General features: G+C 40.1%; 1 protein-coding gene and 1 long non-coding RNA gene across 4 annotated transcripts in view; both read left to right on the forward strand.

Moving 5' to 3' along the window:
* The first annotated feature begins 960 nt into the window (after positions 1–960).
* LOC110523971 lies at positions 961–9,627 on the forward strand. The gene is made up of 3 exons (XR_002473513.2): positions 961–1,146; positions 4,824–5,061; positions 8,581–9,627. It is a non-coding gene; the product is annotated as an uncharacterized LOC110523971 (long non-coding RNA).
* A 574-nt stretch (positions 9,628–10,201) lies between these two features.
* LOC110523972 (dymeclin) overlaps positions 10,202–17,301 on the forward strand; it is a 144,453-nt gene continuing 137,353 nt past the window's right edge. For all 3 annotated transcript variants that reach the window (XR_005051750.1, XM_036977713.1, XM_036977714.1), the window contains exon 1: positions 10,202–10,406. The gene's annotated coding sequence lies outside the window, so the exon portion shown is untranslated. The remainder of the gene's footprint in view (positions 10,407–17,301) is intronic.

Genomic DNA, 17,301 nt, shown 5'->3' on the forward strand with positions numbered 1-17,301 from the left:
TGGGCAGCTAACCGATCGCTGCAGCTGTACATAGTCCATCGGTAAATAGCCCACCCAATTTACCTACCTCATCCCCATACTGTTTTTATTTATTTACTTTTCTGCTATTTTGCACACCAGTATCTCTACCTGCACATGACCATCTGATTATTTATCACTCCAGTCTTAATTTGCTAAATTGTAATTATTCGCCTACCTCCTCATGCCTTTTGCACACAATGTATATAGACTCTTTTTTTATTTTGTGTTATTGACTTGTTTATTGTTTACTCCATGTGTAACTCTGTATTGCTGTCTGTTCACACTGCTATGCTTTATCTTGGCCAGGTCGCAGTTGTAAATGAGAACTTGTTCTCAACTAGCCTACCTGGTTAAATAAAGGTGAAAAAAAATAAAAATAAAGGCCTAGGTCATCAAAATAAATCAATGGCAGCATGTTTCTGGACTCATTCAGTTTTTTTTTTTTACCTGATTAAGTACAATACAATTGGATATGTATGTTGAAAATGCAATTTATATGGCTAACATTTAAGTTACAAATTATGGTTTCGCTGCTTCCTGTCGACAACACATTTAGATAAATAGCCCAATATCAAAGCAGTTTTAACCTGTCCAAATCAATAAGCATGCAGAAACAGTTCGTAATATTTAAAACCTAAACCGAAAATGTAGTATCTACACATACATATGCATCAACAGTACATTCAATAAACTTTTTTTAAAACGAGCACCTTATAAACCGTACACAAGCACCAAAAACCCTGTTGTTTTTACAAGTGGCAAGGGGAGATTAGGTGAAAATTCAGGTTGTAAACGCTGTTGAAACTACCATAACTAAAAAAATGGAAACGAGATTTTTACATCACTGGTTCGAGAACAACCTACAGAAGACGGAGAGCTACATTTTTAGTGCTGCGTTTCGATTTTGGAGTCGCCAAATCGGAAAGAGCAACACTTATTTGTCAATAACGCGATATCACGTTGAAATAAATTGCGCGAGAGAGGGAAATTAAGGTTCCGGGTCCTGCTTAAACGAGCACCGCAAAAAAAAATAAATAAATTGGGAATAAGGTGTATATCACTGGTTAGAGGACAATTTGTAGAATACCGCTAGAGACATTTTGATTCAAGTGGGTTGCTATCTGGGTAAGTGTATCGCAACACATTTGTTTGTGTTAGTCATTTCCATCGATGTCACGCTGAAGACAATAGAACAGGGTGTAAACGTTTGGGGTGTAGTCTTATTTTGTCGTGATGGCTATACACTTTTTTTTATATACTAACATCACCAATCTGAGGTAAAAAGGATGTGTTATTCCACTCAATTGTATTGGGTGAAAATGCAAGTTTTGTAAGGTAGTAACACAAACTGTCCATATTAGGGAAATTAGCGCAATATACAATAATTTAGTATGGCAAAATAATTAAACATGTTAATTTTAAGATAACAGTATGTTGCCCACTCACACACTATTGCAACAATGACATATTTCTCACACATTTAACCATTTAGAGAGTTTAAAAATGCTCTAAAATACATTTAGAGCAGGGATGGTTAACTTTGATGGGGTGGGGGCCACAACAAAAATCTAAACTCATCATGAGGGGTGGCAGTTGCTCAAGTTCTGTTTACCCACATCCATACCCCCCAATCACCCCACATGACCAGTAAAACATTTTAGTGGCCCCCCTATTGAGAACTGAGAGAATTGTTTTAAAGTTAATTTTGTAAAAAAAAAAAATCCACGGGGAGTATAGAAAATGTTGCAGTTTTCTGCAATTCTACAGATTTTGCCATTGGCTGGAGAGAAGATTTAGCAATTTTAGAATATGTCAGACCATTCTACTAATTTTGCCATAGGGTGAAGAGAATGTTTGCAGTTTTTAATGATATCTGAGTGAGACTGACTAACAAAATCAATGGCGGGCTCCCTGGCCGGTAATTCGACCATGATAACAAGTTGAAAAAACTGACCACAAAATGTATGTTAGAAATCAATTTTTTTTTATCTGACATGGGCTAACTGACTGACAACAAGAGACAAATTGCTGAAGCATAACCAAATTTCGAAATTGCACCTTGTGTATTCTACTATTCTAACTCACAACAGTAAATTGAGACCCCAACTCTTGAAAACATTATTAGTTTTTAAAACTTTTCCTTTGGTGGGGGAGATTGATCCGATGGCCTGCAAAAAGGAGTCTGGGCCGGCAGTTACCTCTTCCCTGATGGTAGAGAGTTTAAAAAGTCTCTTAAACAATTTAATCAGGGTACTCTAGACTAGAGCCTCCATAGTGTCTTTGCAGCAGCCTGAACGTTTGACCTCTCTACTATGGTGGTGGGCTGACGCTAGCCTTCTAGGAGCATTCTGCATTCTCCCTACAGTTTTCAGCGGTTAGCTTCGCCCACAACTGGCTCATGTGAACTACAACCCCAACATTTGCAATGCGACTTTCGAAACATGGTCCTTGTCTTTCATCAGTGAGAAACAATCCTTCAAATAAAGAAATACACCAACTGTTGCAGTTTTGCACAGATCCATATACAGCTACGTGTGCCTCCATCCAACAAGAATACACTTCCTGAGTTAGGTTTACACACACAGGTGTTCGGAGCACGCTAGATGGTGTATTAGCACAGGGGGTCCTCTTTCATCTGTTTTCCGTAAACAAGCGCTGTAACATTGCGATATGGCCGTGTGGGTACTCTAACCTTATAAAGGTGTGTATGAACGTAACATTTTTTTCATATTTTTTCCCACTGGTATGAAAGACAAGGTCCTTCCAAAACCGTACTGCAAGCGATGTGTGTTAATGTTCAGACCGAGAGTCGGGCCTCTTAACAAAGCTCCTCAGTACAGAAGACTCCTTTGTCCAATGACACTTATGAGTAATATAATGGAACAATAATGAATAAAGATGCCCAAACAAGCACTAGTAGTGGGTGTTCTTCAACTGTAAAATGCACTAGATGGTGTAAGACATCCACAAAGAATGTCTGTCTAAATAGTGACGGCAGAGCTAGTTCAAACTGCAGTAGGATAGTTCTCCTCACAGGTGGGTGAAACAGCCCATGCTTGGTGAATAGCATTTGGCTGATGTCTGGGAGCAGGACACGGGAGCACTGAATAGATAATGTGAGACAAAAGTGAGAGAAGAGAATAAATGTAGTTTCAGCTAGAAAATGAACATCCTGACAGACTGAGGCAGGTTGCTCTGCAATCATCCTACTCCAACAATTGACAGGGATAATGTGGCATTTCTTATTTGTCTGTATGAATTAAATGAGTGTTTCCTGCCTTAATGACTATTAGCTTTACACTACTTGTCCTATAGAGTTCTTGTAGTCTTAAATTATTACTTGGAATAAACTGATAAATGCTCCTTGTCCCAGAATGGCATGCCAGCTAGTGATGAAGCTGTCTGCTCCTGATAGCTAAACTACTAAGGTTGCTGCATTTTAAGTTGGGAGTCATTTTACAGCTTGCATTGATGGTATCATATTTATATACAGTAACTAAATATACTGAACAAAAATATAAACTCAACATGTCACAATTCCAACAATTTTACTGCGTTACAGGTCATATAAGGAAATCAGTCAATTGAAGTAAATTAGACTAATCTGGATTTCACATGACTGGGCAAGGATGGGCCCACCCCAACCACTTGGGAGCCAGGCCCACCCACTGGGGGGCCGGGCCCAGCCAATCAGAATACGTTTTTCCCCACAAAAGGGCTTTATTACAGACAGAAATACTCCTCACTTTCATCAGCTGGGCAGGTGGCGGTCCCGCAGGGGAAGAAGCCGGATGTGGAGGTTGTGGGCTGGCGTGGTTACGTTTGACGTACTACCAAATTCTCTAAAATTACTTTGGAGGCAGCTTATGGTTGAGAAATTAACATGCAATTCTCAGGCAACAGCTCTGGGGAACATTCCTGCAATCAGCATGCCAATTGCTAACAGGGATGTAAAACTATTTGTGCACAACATTTGAGAGAGAGAAGCTTTTTGTGTGTGTGTGGAACATTTCTGGGATCTTTTATTTCAGCCCTTGTTCAGTATAGTTTAGTATTTATTAGGATCCCCCAATTAGCTGCTGCCGGAAACGACACCACAAATAATATACATAGCTTTACATTTTTTTTCTTACAATTGTAAATGAGAACTTGTTCTCAACTTGCCTACCTGGTTAAATAAAGTGAAATAAAAAATGTACAATTACATTACAACATCAATAGTGATGCAGTCAATCTCTCATCAACTTTGAGCCAGGAGAGGTTGACATGCGTCCTCCATGTACATCTAAGTGCAACATGTGCTGCTCTGTTTTTAGATTACAAATAAATACTAAATATTTGACCTGATAGCATTTTTTTTTAATGGAGATCTCTCTCGAGCTGTCTACTACCTTCGATACAGAAGATGTAATTGGCAGACGTGATCAAAATGTGCAAGAACTGACATTGCCAACAGACGGAAATGTGTTCGGAATAAATAAATATAGCATATATGTAAAAAAAAAAAAAACTCTTCCTCAACAGATCGATATTCTCAAACTAAAGCAGATAGCTTGCTACGGCCCACCATCTATACCGTCGGTGCATAATGGAATATTTAGCTATTTTTCGAGTCTTGTTTACTTGAAACATATCACATGTTCTCATATGCTCTCACCATATATGTGCAGTATTGCTTCCAGTGCAGGACAATGGGGAGACATTTTAGGCACCGCTGTATTACTGTAGATAAGAGTAGCCATTTTCCTAATGACACATTTGAGAAATTATTAACCTTGTTTTCCCTGTCCCCTCGGTTGCAGGTTGTCCATTGATCGTTGAGATACAGCTATGGTCTGCATTCCCTGCATCGTCATTCCCATTCTCTTGTGGGTGTATAAGAGGTTCCTTGAACCCATCATCTACCCCTTCATGGGTCCAATTATAAGCCGATTTTGGCCAACAAAAAAAGCTGTCCAGGAGAGTGTCACAGGAACGGGTGATATGAAAGCCAGTGAAAAGAGCAATGGATGCCCAGTGGTGAGCAATGGAGCATGCAAGGTAATACATTACCCAAAACCTGTTATTGGATTATGGACTCAGACAGTGTTCCACCACTAGTAGACTGCACCTGTAGCAACCTCCGGTGACCAAGGCTCAGACTGGCTATGAATGCTGAAGAAGGCATCGCACACATTGTATACTGAACACAAATATAAAAGCAACATGTAGAGTGTTGGTGCCATGTTTCATGATCTGAAATAAAAGATCCCAGAAATGTTCCATATGCACAAAAAGCTTATTTCTCTCAAATTTAGTTTACAAATTTGTTTACATCCCTGTTAGTGATAATTTCTCCTTTGCCAAGATAGTCCATCCACATCACAGGTGTGGCATATCAATAAGCTGATTAAACAGCATGTCAATTACACAGGTGAACCTTGTGCTGGGGACAATAAAAGGCCACTGTAAAATGTGTCTTTTTGTAACATAACACAATGCCACAGATGTCTTGGGTTTTAAGGGAGCGTGCATTTGGCAAGCGGACTGCAGGAATGTCCACCAGAGCTGTTGCCAGATAGTTGAGTGTTCATTTCTACACCATAAGCCTCAAATGTCGTTTTAGAGAATTTGGCAGTACGTCCAACCGGCCTCAACCACAGACCAAAGTTTATGGTGCCGTGTGGGCGAGCGGTTTTCTGATGTGAACAGAGTGCCCAATGGTGCGGTTATGGTATGGGCAGGCATAAGCTACAGACAGCAAACACAATTGCATTTTGAATGCACAGAGATAGTGACGATCTCTTGAGGCCATTCATCCATTGCCAACACCTCATGTTTCAGCATGATAATGCACGGCCCCATGTCGCAAAGATCTGTACCCAATTCCTGGAAGAAGAAAATGTCCCAATTCTTCCATGACCTGCATAAGCACCAGACATGTCACCCATTGAGCATGTTTGGGATGCTCTGGATCGACTTGTACGACAGCTCGTTCCAGTTCTCGCCAATATCCAGCAACTTCGCTCAACCATTGAAGAGGAGTGGGGCAACATTTCACAGGCCACAATCAACAGCCTGATCAACTTTATGCGGAGGAGATGTATGGCGCTGCATGAGGCAAATGGTGGTCACACCAGATACTGACTGGTTTTCTGATCCACACTCGTACTTTTATCTGTGACCAACCTATGCATATCTGTATTCCCAGTCGTGAAATCCATAGATTAGGGCATAACGAATTAATTTAAATTAACTTATTTACTTATATGAACTGTAACTCAGTAAAATCTTTGAAATTGTTGCATGTTGTGTTGTTGTTCAGTATACATGCATAGTCTCCCTAGGCAGACAGATTGCCTCCCATAATGTTAACAATGTTCCAGCTTAGGTCTGGGATTTCCGAGACTAATAAACGCAACAAAAAAAGAAACATCCCTTTTTCGGCACCCTGTCTCGCAAAGATAATTTGTAAAAATCCAAGTAACTTCACAGATACTAACAGCTTACAGACAGTAGGCAATTAAGGTCACAGTTATGAAAACTTAGGACACTAAAGAAGCTTTTCTACTGATTCTGAAAAACACCAAAAGACAGATTCCCAGGGTCCCTGCTCATCTGTGTGAACGTGCCTTAGGCATGCTGCAAGGAGGCATGAGGACTGCAGATGTGGCCAGGGCAATAAATTGTAATGTCTGTACTGTGAGACACCTAAGACAGCGCTACAGGGAGACAGGACGGACAGCTGACCGTCTTGCAGTGGCAGACCACGTGTAACAACACCTGCACAGGATCGGTACATCCGAACATCACACTTGCGGGACAAGTACAGGATGGCAACAACAACTGCCCGAGTTATACCAGGACCGCACAATCCCTCCCTCAGTGCTCAGACTGTCCGCAATAGGCTAGGAGAGGCTGGACTGAGGGCTTGTAGGTCTGTTGTAAGGCAGGTCCTCACCAGACATCACCGGCAACATCGCCTATGGGCACAAACCCACCATCGCTGGACCAGACAGGACTGGCAAAAAGCGATCTTCACTGACGAGTCGTGTTTTTTTTTGTCTCACCAGGGGTGATGGTTGGATTCGTGTTTATCGTTGAAGGAATAAGCGTTCCACTGAGGCCTGTACTCTGGAGCGGGACCGAGGTGGAGGGTCTGTCATGGTCTAGTGTGTCACAGCATCATCAGACTGAGCTTGTTGTCATTACTGGCAATCTCAATGCTGTGCGTTACAGGGAAGACATCTTTCTCCCTCATGTGGTACCCTTCCTGCAGGATCATCCTGACATGATCCTGCATGTCAGGATGCGGAAGGGAAGCCTGCGGCAGGGTAGCCTAGTGGTTAGAGCGTTGGACTAGTAACCGGAAGGTTGCAAGTTCAAACCTCCGAGCTGACAAGGTACAAAATCTGTCGTTCTGCCTATGAACATGCAGTTAACCCACTGTTCCAAGGCCGTCATTGAAAATAAGAATTTGTTCTTAACTGACTTGCCTAGTTAAATAAAGGTAAAAAATAAAAAAACATGACCCTCCAGCATGACAATGCCAACAGCCGTACTGCTTGTTCTGTGCGTGATTTCCTGCAAGACAGGAATGTCAGTCTTCTACCATGGCCAGCGAAGAGCCTGGATTTCAGTCAATCAATCAAACCCAGCCTAAAACCCCAAACAGCAAGTAATGCAGGTGTAGAAGCATGGTGCCTAGGAAAAACTCCCTAGAAAGGCCGGAACCTAGGAAGAAACCTAGTGATGAACCAGGCTATCAGGGGTGGCCAGTCCTCTTCTGGCTGTGCCGGGTGGAGATCATAACAGAAAATGCCCAAGATGTTCAAATGTTCATAGATGACCAGCAGGGTCAAATAATAAGAATCACAGTGGTTGTAGAGGGTGCAACAGGTCAGCACCTCAATCCCATTGAGCATGTCTGGGACCTGTTGGATTGGAGGGCGAGGGCTAGGGACATTTCCCCCGGAAATGCCTGGAAACTTGCAGGTGCCTTGGTGGAAGAGTGGGGTAACATTTTTCAGCAAGAACTGGCAAATCTGGTGCAGTCCACGAGGAGGAGATGCACTGCAATACCTTAATGCAGCTGGTGGCCACACCAGATACTGACTGTTACTTTTGATTTTGACCCCCCTTTGTTCAGGGACACATTATTCCATTTCTGTTAGGCACATTTCTGTGGAACTTGTTCAGTTTATTTCTCAGTTGTTGAATCTTGTTATGTTCATACACATGTTTACACTTGTTAAGTTTGCTGAAAATAAACACAGTTGACAGTATAGGAATATTATTCCTAGCCACAGCAATGTTCAAATGATATATACAAAAAAATATGATTAGACGAAGATGCATAACATGGTAACAAGTTCAGGGCGGAACATTAAAGTGAACGTTTCAGATATAAATACAATGTTTACACTGTCAGATGTCACGTTCACGCACGTCTGGCGACATGGAAATATGATGGAATAGGACCAGAGTCAAGTCAGAGTTAACTGTTGTTTACAAAGCTGCTGGACTGTTGCTTTATATCTGTTGTCATGTGTCATCTAATGAAGCCATCTCTCTTTTCAGACCGAAGTCAATGGCTTGGTTGCTAATGGGGCAGGTGCAAATGGTTCAGCTACTGCAGCCTTTGACAAGAAGACTGACTGACATTTCACTTCACACCTTAAGTTATATTTATCACTGTGAAAGTGTTTTAATACAATATGGAGAAAAACACTAAGTTAATCATTATTTTATTTAGTTGAGTAATGTTGAATCGTTTAATGCTTGATTTAACATAGCAACACAATTGTCATTTTCCATAATGCTCATTACAATTGCTTTGAGAGATTGATTAAAGATTGCATTATAATTTCAGAAATTGTCCATAATATATTTGCAGGAATAGTGACATTTTTGTGTTTCACTGTGAGATTGGTAGTGATATTCACCTATTCATTCCTCCCACTGGAGCAGCATCTGTTGTCAAAATGTGAAAGCTGTTCTGTCTGTGGCTGTGTTATCTAGTGGTTTCCTGGTTGCTAAAATTCTACACTGTTCACTCAATTTCAATTTATGTCAGAAAACAAGCACTGAATGGTGTAGGGAATCATTGTACGATCTAAATCACTGTGAATGATCTTTTCGATAACAATAAATATTGTCGTTATCGCTGTTTGAAGCTGGTGGACCATAACTAAAAGTAACTTTTGGTGCTAGTGGACCAAAACCTATGGTCCAAAGCCACAAAGTCAGAACATTTTGACAGCAGATGACTGTCTGGCGGGAGAAATCAATAGGCGAATAACACAAGATGGGAGGGTAAGTAATACTATGGAACACTATCATTCCACTATTATTGGCAAATATATTATTGACATTTTCTGAAATTACAATGGATTTTTTTTTTTCAATCCTATGTGTAGCACCTTTAATAAATTAATAGTGCCTTTGGTTTATCAAGCTTGAATCGCTGATGTGTTTATAACATACAATACCTAGTTCTGTATAGTATTTAGTATACATTTTATCATTCTGAAATAAATTATCAACAATTTAAAAATTGACATCTTTCCTGTTTTAAAACATTTTTATTTTACTTTGTGCAATGTAGAAATAAAGCTATATGGATTACTTTGATTGTATTTATCTTGCATATATGAGCAGACAGGGATGTCATAGATGCTTATATCATAACCATAATAGGATAAAAGACCTTGATTTTTTTCAAACCCACACTGAGGGCCAGATTCCCAGACACGGATTTAGCCTAGGCTTGGACTAAAAGCATGCTCGATTAAGAACTTCCATTGAAATTGCTTTTTAGTTCAGCACGAGGCTTCATCTGTGTCTGGGAAAACAGCTCCCAGGGTTTTTGCAGCCTTGTCTTCTAAGTGGCTTGACCTCTTCTAGCTACTACTAGGGCCAGCAAAGGTGCAATATCTGCTCTAGTTACAATGACTAAGGTTAAAATATAAGGAATGTTATTCCTAGCCACAGTAATGTTCAAATTATATACAAAAAAAATGGTTTGAAGAAGATACATGACATGCTAAGAAACTGCCCCGTGAAGTTTAGGGCAGAACATTCGAGTGAACGTTTCAGATATCAATAAAATGTCTAGAATCGACTTGGCTTTGATAACGTGTAAGTGTCGAGTCCGTGCTGTGTATTTCAATCTTCAATTTTATGCACGTTCTGCCTAACTGTCAGACGTCACGTGCGCGCAAGTCTGTGGCGACGTGAAAATATGATGGAATAGGACGAGTCAAATCAAGAGTTTTCTCAAATTAGCAAACGGTTGTTTATCATTGACATCTACATTATTAGCTACTGTTCAGTAAGCAGAAGACTTCAGAAGAACCTGGGAGACGTAAACTAGCTAGGTGCCACGAGCGCAGTGAATTTGACAGGTGAGCTGTCAGCTAATGCTAGTGGCTAGCATAGTTGCTAGCCAGACATAGCTGGCTAGCTACTCGATTAATTAGCTAGTGTGTTATTTTAATCTCATGTCAGTTACACATCTGTTTCACCTGACAAGTTTCACAGTCTTTAAGGAAGCCTGTCAGCTGCGTTTAGGCCGTTTGTTTTGCGGTAAACTAGCTGCAGCTAGGTTGTGTGCTAACTAACGTTAGTTGACTTGCTACCGGACAAGTCCATGAATACCTCTTTTTGTGTTACTTGTGTGGTCGGTATTTATGTATATTTGTTTTACTGAAAAGGCAACGTTATAGCAAACTGTCAGCCACAGACGTGCAAGGAGGGCGAAATGCAGGTTTGCGACTGCTGTAGCTAGTGAGGTTGCTATGGCTAACCAAGCTAGCTACTTACATTGACAAGGTGTCACACCGAGGTAAAGTTGGTTTTATACTCGGACCTCAATACACATTCCCCAAAAGCCATTTTAAAAAATCAATAACTATTTCATTGCTTGTCACAGAAACAAAAATCGATATGGTTTATTCTATAAATGTGTAGCATACTTTTCAAACGTTTGTTTTCAATTATCAAGCTAGGTATGATTTATTCTATAAATGTCAAGCATACTTTTACAACTTTTGCTTTGAGTAGAAATTCCAGTTTTGTTTGAATAAAAATACATACAATCTCAAATATTGCATTTAAAGAAGAAGAAATCAATAACTAATTCAGTGAATGTCTCAGAGAAAAGTGAAAGTATGCATTTATTTGCAGTAACTTTTAAAGAAATGTTTATTTCAAGTGCATTGTTCTATATGAATCTTAAATTGTATGCCGAATCAATGTTTGCATTTTTAGTGCAACAGTTCCACATTTTAAAGTAGTTAGAAGGCACAACAGTCATTTATGTGTCTGTAATTTAACAGCAAAGAGGCCCCTTCCAATCATTTTCTATTTAGGCTTTGTTGAAGTCCTCTTTTGTCATCCCCAGACAAGCTGAATGGTACCATCTCTGGCACACATTCTATCTGCAGTATTAAAAACATAAAACAGGGTTATGTTTATTTACATGTAAATTCCAGTTCTGGAATACCCATTCTGTTACACGCTTTTGCAATTAGGAACATTTTCAAATTGAATTGGATTTTTGTTAATTTGCTAAATTGACTTTAAATGACATGCATTTGACCTCAAACTTGACAGACGCACACACAACTGAGGTGTTAATCATTGTTGAGTATTCAGGCAATATAAATCATATAGTAATAAAGGCATACATTTGCAAAAAACATATGCGTTTATAAAAAAGGTATCACACATCAATGTTGTAATATCAAACATTACAATAACGGCAGTCATTGAAATCCAAATCAGTTTAATTGTCACTTGTGCCAGATACGTGTGTACCTATTACAGTGGATTGCTGTCATAGTATGTATCTAGTATATCTCATAGTAGAATATTAAAGTAATGATAATATAACATTAGAGCAAGGATAACCCTGATTAAAAATTTCAAGACAAAGTTTCATACTTCTAAATGTCTTGATGGATGAAACTATATGAGTTTTCATAGCCTACTGTTATATTACACAAAGACAAACCCAGATGGTCATCAGTTTTCTCTGGATGATGCAAAACACACATTGAGCAGTCTTGCTTCCCATTGAAGACTGGAAAAAAAGAGGACCACATTTTTATGCATTGTTGACACATTTAAAGACGCTTTTTGGAGCCCATAGTTCTAAAGGTTGTGCTTCAAAGAATAAAAAAAGTATGCTAGACATTTACAGAATAAATCATACTTAGTTTGATGTTTCTGTGACAAACTGTGAATTAGTTATAGATTTATACTGATTTAAATGGCATTTTTATAGATTTTATGTATTTCTATCAAATCAATTTAACATTGCAGCCAACAGTATTTTTCAGTGACAACATGTTTGTGGCGACCGTCTTCAATTCAGACACAGGTGTTAATAGGAGATGCAGATAGCTAATTAGCGCAGGCAGTAGGCTCAGTCTTCTATCTGTTTGCCTTGAACGCGCTGTAACATGAAGATATGGCCTTGTGGGAACACTAACCCTATAAAGGTGTGTATCAATTTTTGTAATGTACTCATCTCGGATGTTTCCAAAACCGTACCACGTGTGATGATGTTCTGACCGAGCGACAAGGCGCTCTAATGGAGTGTCTAGTTTGAGAAACAGACACCTCACAAGTCCTCAACTGGCAGCTTCAATAAATGGTATCCGCAAAACACGAGTCTCAATGTCAGTTCCTCTATCCAGTGTCTGTGTTCTTTTGCCCATCTTAATCTTCTATTTTTATTGGCCAGTCTGAGATATGTTTTTTTCTTTGCAACTCTGCCTAGAATGTCAGCATCCCAGAGTCGCCTATTCACTGTTGACATTGAGACTGGTGTTTAGCGGGTAACACTCCAGGATTATTTTTATTTGTGTTATAGTCTCCTACATTATTTTAACATTTCTACAAACTTCAAAGTGTTTTCTTTCCAATGGTACCAATTAAATGCATATCCTGGCTTCCAGGCCTGAGCAACAGGCAGATTACTTTGGGCACGTCAGTCAGGCGGAAATTGAGAAAAAAGGGGACTAGCCCTAAGAAGTTTTAAGTGACAAAGTACATTTTATGTGCACTGTCTTCATGCATTAATTTTCATTCGCAACAAGTCAGTTTTGTGGAAACACACCACTTCAGGCAGATTTTAGAATATTTGCATGAAACTCTGTTGGCAATTTGATGGAAATCTAGATATTGAAACTCCTTAGATGTCAAATGGTACGACTTCCCTAACCAAATGACATGAACATTATTTACAAATGTTTTGTTATAGCTTTGATTAATTCAGCCTGTTTTTGACGTTTATTTGGCGATCATCTCACCTAGGTAATATTTTCTAACGTCAGACAGCACATTGTAGCTGAACTAGAACTATTTTCTTGCTATCCCATTGCCCTTTGTGAGGTACGAGACTGATCAGTGCAGGCGGAATCGATGCCCTATCTGACGCAAGACAATGGTCGTCTGATCATCCCCCCCCCTCTCCAGTTAATGTCACCTCTCCTGGCTGACACCTACCCATGAGCCCCCTTTCTTTCCATTTACTGTAACCAGCATCCTTAACAACTGATCACCGACCAACACTGGATGTCCATGGACGTTGAAAAGTAGTAGAAATTTTGTCAATCTGAACCTGGCCTTGATTTCAATATGTCGCTTTTGGTACAGTCCGGAGCGGCCTTACTTTGATCCAAACCGTAACCAATCATAGCCGTTGATGTTTCAGAAGTGTGGGGAATACAGTCCAGTAGAGCACAGAGTAAAGTCAAAAGTTGAGTATAGTACAGTACACAGTAGCACACAAGTTGTACTCCAATGTACTGTATTGAACTGTACTGAACTAGCCTATACTCTACTGAACTCTACTATTCTGTTCTGTACTGTACTCCCATTAGGCTCCCGAGTGGCGCAGCGGTCTAATGCACTGCATCAGTAATAGAGACGTCACTACAGACCCTGGTTCGGGCCCGGATTGTATCACAACCGACGGTGATCAGGAGTCCTATAGGATGCACAATTGGCCCAGCATTGTCCGGGTTAGGGGAGGGGTAGGCCGTCATTGTAAAATAAGAATTTGTTCAAATTAAGGTTTAAGAAAAACAATACTGAGCTCTACTGTGCTGTACTTTGATGTCCAAACATTTTAAACATACAGTTGAAGTCGGAAGTTTACATACAATTAGGTTGGCGTCATTAAAAGCAATTTTTCAACCACTCCACAAATTTCTTGTTAATTACAAATGATAGTTTTGGCAAGTTGGTTAGGACATCTACTTTGTGTATGACACAAGTCATTTTTCCAAAAATTGTTTACAGACAGATTATTTCACTTCTAATTCACTCTATCACAATTCCAGTGGGTCAGATCAGAAGTTTACATATACTAAGTTGACTGTGCCTTTAAACATCTTGGAAAATGCCAGAAAATGATGTCATGGCTTTAGAAGCTTCTGTTAGTCTAATTGACATCATTTGAGTCAATTGGAGGTGTACCTGTGGATGTATTTCAAGGCCTACCTTCAAACTCAGTGCCTCTTTGCTTGACATCATGGGAAAATCAAAAGAAATCAGCCAAGACCTCAAAATGTTTTGTAGACCCTCACAAGTCTGGTTCATACTTGGGAGCAATTTCCAAACCCCTGAAGGTACCAAGTCCATCTGTACAAACAATAGAATGCAAGTATAAACACAGTGGGACCACACAGCCATCATGCTGCTCAGGAAGGAGACGCGTTCTGTCTCCTAGAGATGAACGTACTTTGGTGCGAAAAGTGTAACTCAATCCTAGAACAACAACAAAGGACCTTGTGAAGATGCTGGAGGAAACGGGAACAAAAGTATCTATATCCACAGTAAAACGAGTCCTATATCGACATAACCTGAATGTCCACTGAGCAAGGATGAAGCCAGTGCTCCAAAACCGCCATAAAAAAGCCAGACTATGGTTTTCATCTGCACATGGGGACAAAGATTATACTTTTTTGGAGAAATATCTTCTGGTCTGATGAAACAAAAATAGAGCTGTTTGGCCATAATGACCATCGTTATGTTTGGAGGAAAAAATTGTGAGGCTTGCAAGCCTAAGAACACCATCCCAACCGTGAAGCACGGGGGTGGCAGCATCATGTTGTGGGGGTGCTTTGCTGCAGGAGGGATGAGTGCACTTCACAAAATAGATGGCATCATAAGGTAGGAAAATTAGGTGAATATATTGAAGTAACATCTCAAGACATCAGTCGGGTTGGTCGCAAATGGATCTTCCAAATGGACAATGACCCCAAGCATACTTCCAAAGTTGTGGCAAAATGGCTTAAAGACAACAAAGTCAAGGTATTGGAGTGGCCATCACAAAGCCCTGACCTCAACCCTTTAGAAAAGTTGTGGGCAGAACTGAAAAAGTGTGTGCAAGCAAGGAGGCCAAAACCTTACTCAGTTACACAAGCTCTGTCAGGAGGAATGGGCCAAAATTCACCCAACTTATTGTGGGAAGCTTGCGGAAGGCAACCCGAAATGTTTAGCACAGCTCAGGGGCAGCAGCGTAGCCTAGTGGTTAGTGTGTTGGACTAGTAACTGAAAGGTTGCAAGATTGAATCACCGAGCTGACAAGGTACAAATCTGTCGTTCTGCCCCTGAACAAGGTAGTTAACCCACTGTTCCTAGACCGTCATAGAAAATAAGAATTTGTTCTTAACTGACTTGCCTAGTAAAATAAAGGTTTAAAAAATACATACATGTTTGACCCAAGTTAGACAATTCAATGGCAATGCTACCAAATACTAAGTGAGTGTATGTAAACTTCTGACCCACTGGAAATGTGATGAAAGAAATTAAAGCTGAAATAAATAATTCTCTACTATTATTCTGACATTTCACAGTCTTAAAATAAAGTGGTGATCCTAACTAACCCAAGACAGGTCCTTTTTACTAGGATTAAATGTCAGGAATTGTGAAAAACTGAGTTTAAATGTATTTGGCTAAACTTCCGACTTCAACTGTAGATGTCTACGATTGGTTCAGATTTGGTACAGACCAAACTCCGGACCAACCAAAAAGCTCCTTAAAATAATAGCCAGAACAATACCCAAATATGCAAAGGAGGATATTGCATACGTTTATACCTTTTTCTATTTTTCTTTTTCTATATCAACATGAATTGGAAATTATATCCATAATTATGCATTTCTGTGTATTACAGATCAGGGACACATGATGTAATTCCGTTACTGCAATTCTGTTGCCCTGTATACATCCACTTCACTTACTGTAGTTCAATAACCCAAATTCATGTTTTCAAATTCAAGGTGTTATGTCATAGCAGACACCCCATTCTTTCTGCAGACATCTTTGAATCTTAACGCTGCGAAATGTGACTGGGTGACCTGGCAAGTTAGCATAGAAATGTGAATTATAGATCTTAATTCTCATTGAAAACAAGACTAAGAAGCGGTAGAGCTGTTCTATTTTAGTTTGGACTGTGTAGCCTATTTTAGTTTGGACTGTGGAATGTGTAGATCATACATTCATAATCAGCAGAATTACGGTCTTACCTCATTTTGCCATGAAATTCCTAGTTTGAAAGCGATTGTTTTCTTGACACGGTGCTGTGACATTTTCTCTGTATTTCCACCCACGTGGGGTGGCCCCCTAGCCATTTGAGTTCCAGCCAATGAGATTCAGCCCCTCACATTTGGGTGACAGCTAGCAAGAGGCCTGCCCAGCATTGTCCAATGAGGTTGCAGGGTGGGCTCAGTGGACACAGCAGAGGGAGAGCGAGCGCAATGACGTGATGCACATACAGTGCCTTGCGAAAGTATTCGGCCCCCTTGAACTTTGCGACCTTTTGCCACATTTCAGGCTTCAAACATGAAGATATAAAACTGTATTTTTTTTGTGAAGAATCAACAGCAAGTAGGACACAATCATGAAGTGGAACGACATTTATTGGATATTTCAAACTTTTTTAACAAATCAAAAACTGAAAAATTGGGCGTGCAAAATTATTCAGCCCCCTTAAGTTAATACTTTGTAGCGCCACCTTTTGCTGCGATTACAGCTGTAAGTCGCTTGGGGTATGTCTTATCAGTTTTGCACATCGAGAGATGTGAAGATGTGAAGATGAAACGTGGCTGGGTCTTTCAGCATGACAATGATCCCAAACACACCGCCCGGGCAACGAAGGAGTGGCTTCGTAAGAAGCATTTCAAGGTCCTGGAGTGGCCTAGCCAGTCTCCAGATCTCAACCCCATAGAACATCTTTGGAGGGAGTTGAAAGTCCGTGTTGTCCAGCAACAGCCCCAAACCATC

This window comes from Oncorhynchus mykiss, chromosome 5 (assembly GCF_013265735.2).
Source record: "Oncorhynchus mykiss isolate Arlee chromosome 5, USDA_OmykA_1.1, whole genome shotgun sequence".
Lineage (NCBI taxonomy): Eukaryota > Metazoa > Chordata > Actinopteri > Salmoniformes > Salmonidae > Oncorhynchus > Oncorhynchus mykiss.